Source organism: Dreissena polymorpha, chromosome 9, assembly GCF_020536995.1.
Source record: "Dreissena polymorpha isolate Duluth1 chromosome 9, UMN_Dpol_1.0, whole genome shotgun sequence".
NCBI classification, from domain to species: Eukaryota; Metazoa; Mollusca; class Bivalvia; order Myida; family Dreissenidae; genus Dreissena; species Dreissena polymorpha.
Window position 1 is genome coordinate 95,599,729 of NC_068363.1, and position 3,918 is coordinate 95,603,646.

The window sequence follows — 3,918 nt, forward strand, 5'->3', positions numbered from 1 at the left end:
TCCGTATATGTGTTATGCCTTGCAGTCATTTTTAACAAAAATAACTCACTTGAACATGAACTGAAACATTCTTTGGACAATTATAAATGAAATATATATGTTTAATGTTTGATGTTTTAGGCATAAGGTATTTATTTAGGTTATTAAGGTTTACCAGGGGAGATGTCATATACACAATAATACACGTTTTATAGCGGGCATTTGTGTATGCAAATTGCGAGAACGAAATATGTTTCAGTTATTGTAGAAAAGAAACACGTGTAAAAAGAGCTTAAACAATCATTTTTCTAATTATTCAACGTCAATAGTGCATTGCTATTGTTAATCGGTCATATACGTGAAATGGTTACACACGATGGTGTGAGCAAGATTGAAAATGTGGACAATAGCTTACAGTCATGAATGTCTGTGAACATATTGGTAAAATAGCCACACGTATATAGCTTGTACATATGCTGAGTGTTGAATAAATGGTATTGCAGATTCCTTTTTGGGCTTATTGGTTCATAAGTGTGCTGTCCAATGCAACTGCAGTTAGTTTTTGTCAGAGTGGTATGAAATGTTTGCTTTGGTAACAAAGTTGTAATGGTAAGAAAAGCAACTGTATGTGGATTACAGTTTGAGTTAAATATAATATAGTGATGTTTGACGATTTTCAATTTTAATGTCAATGTATGGGCTTTGGAGTGGCCAATTAAACAGGATATTTCACATACTTATGTAGGTATGCAAGTATTTTATAATGAATTGTTTCATATATTCGACAAGCGTTATTGAAAGTAGTTGTCATTTATTTTAACCTGCTAATTTATCATTCTATCTATATTCAACGTTGACTATCATTTACAGATTTTTAACTATAAACCCAAAGGACGCTGATATTGATAAGAGAAGTACAAGATGATATTAATGTAAAATATAATACACACGCTCTCTTTAATAATTCACTTGTTTGCTTGTTCACGTGTGTTTGTGTTCATAGCCTTGCTGTAAACATCGAAAAAGGCATTGCTAAAAAGTGATTCGTTGCTGTTATATTTATTTATTACATAGTGTAAGTATCATTAAAATGTAAAAAAGATCAACAATAAATTAGATCCGGAAATATAATTGGAACAAAATCGGGTGAAGATATTTAATACACTTATAAGCGTCATATTATTCCTCGCACATCACATGGCCACACAAAGTGTTGATACATATTACGATTCGTAAGATAATATCTGCTTCTAGCAGACAGTAAAATCAAATCTCGATTAAGAGAAGTAATACTGCATCGCAGGTTTAACATTTAAGACTGGCTAATTAAAACATAGTTTGGAGCAACATTAGTGAGCGGATATTTTCAGACATTATACAAACCTTATTGTTTTCACTGCGTGCATGTAGGTCAGTTCTTCGAAATGATTTGGCAAACACTCTGAATAGCGGTCAATACAACCATATAGTTGAACGTTTGAATATAATAAAAAGGTACCTTTTATATTTCAAAACATATTACTAATTCTTGAATCGCTAGCTAGGAAGTATTGCAATTAATATTTTTTACGAAACCAAACTGCCTTGCATATTAATACGTGTTTGAGTAATAAGTTAAAATTTACGTATTTTATTTTAAATTACAAAATGCAGTATGCCAAATTATACTAATTAAGGGTTTAATTGTCTCGTTAATTAGGCTAAAATTAACACACACGCATGCGATCTGCTGCGAAAAAGATAATGACATCAATACTGTGGGCTGTTTACTCACGTTTTTGGATAATCATAATTCGCTTAGATGACACTCAAATATTAAAATAAGACAAACAGCCATTACGAATTTTCCAGATAACGACCAAAGAAACACAAAACTGATAGAAGATGGGTTTATCGCCTGAAAAAGGTGAAAAAAATCCGGTTGAAAAGAGCACTGAGCCTCAGTACAACAGGTACAAAACACAAACACACACCACATTTATAAAAGCAATGAGAAATAATGAAAGTTTAAATTAATGAAAATGTTAATAAAAACTCAATAAACGTTCATTTAAATAATAGTTAGTAACATCCATTATGTATACTACTGAAATGTTACTTTTGTTCAATTCTGAAAGCTGCTTTTGTAGCATGTTTGACTGTTGTTTGGTACTTCAATGAAGCAGTTTTGTTGTCATGTCCCGTGCGATTAGTCCCGATGGTATGTTGTAATGACATTGGTTTGTGTTTGAACATTATGTATTTAAATTTCGACAGTCGATGTGATCAAAGTAGAGGCTATAAATACAATGAACGTCGTAATACTCATTACAATGCCATACACACTTGTAACACACCTCAATCTGCCTTGAATGACCGACAATATCTGCAGTGTTATTGCCGTTTTTTATGGCGGGTTCAAAGCATCAGGTTGTCCGGCAATGGCCAAGTGTGATATATGTTTTAGATGATTAATAGTTTTATGTACAGCAATCATGTAAACATAACTGGTGATACAACAAGAAAGTCGTATATATCATGACTTCTTTTGTATTGTCTTTCATAAACATATTTGCTTTATAGTTATACGAATAAATAATATATCGTCTTTAAATAGTTGTATTTGATGTATTTATATTAGAAACAAACTTTTTGGCGCTGCGTGACTCAGCATATTGTCGTCTACCAAATCCCAGTCAGTCTTTTTGTTAAAGATGGTATTTGTATTTCAAGAACTTTAAATCACAAAACATCATTTCTACATTTGCTCATTTCCTCTGCAAACATCCTAAGCTATGATAAATATATACTGGTTGTATTGTATTTATGTCTGTGACCTTACTATTTACATAACTAAAAGTACCGTTCTATATCAAATATAGGGCATTGATTATTTTGAAAACAAAAGTAGGTACATTGAGAGTCAGTCTGAAATTCTAATGAAAATATCATCAACAGTTATCATTTAAAAAATCCCAAAGTGTAAAGGAAATTATTTATCCCCACTCACTTATTACTTCCAGCTCAATTTTTAATATACTCAAATAATGTATTTTCATTCAACGATTATGTACATGGACACCATTTTTTGTTTCATAAATTTCAAGAAACAAAACAACTGTAGGCATCTCTTTATATAATGATTGCTAGTGATGATTTCTTTCTGTTCGTATCCGTATGTGTATATTGCCATGGACTCATAAACATGCCTTGCATGAAATGAATTAAATGCATTTATATATATAATAATCAACGTTTTACCAACGCGCATTTGTGTATGTTAATTGCGATACCTAACTTTGTTCCAGTTATTGAAGACACGTTACGCGTTTGTAAAGGAACTAAAAACGATCGTTGTTCTCATTATACAGCGCCAACGGTGCATTGCTATTGTTCATCTGTGACATAATAAACTTAAATGGTAAGCAAGAATTCATGTGGAAAATATCAACCAGTCATGAATGGGTGTGGACATATTTGTTTCATAGCCAAACGTAAATAGTTTTGTGCATTTACTGCGTTTTGAAAAATCGTCTTGCAGATTCCGTTTTTCTTGTTGAGTTATTGGATCGTGAGTGTGCTGTCCAGTGTAACTGCGGTTAGGTATGGACATCATAGTGTAATATAATGTTGGAAATGAAGTTGTGTATGTAAGAGTAATTGGGATTACAGTATATATATATGGACTATGATATATTAATGTTGGACAATGTTTAATTGTCATGTCCATGTTTGGAGTTGAAAGCGATCATTTAAACAGGATATTTAACCGAATATTTTGTGAGGTATGCACATCGAAAACAAATGAATTGTTCAATATGTTCAATCAATTAAGGTAGAGTGTGTTGTTTTACACTAATAATGTATCATAATATATATATGCACTGATAAAAGTAAAGTAAATGTGATTGTACATATTAAAAAAAAATACCAACACTCTTTTTAATAGTTTCACTGTTC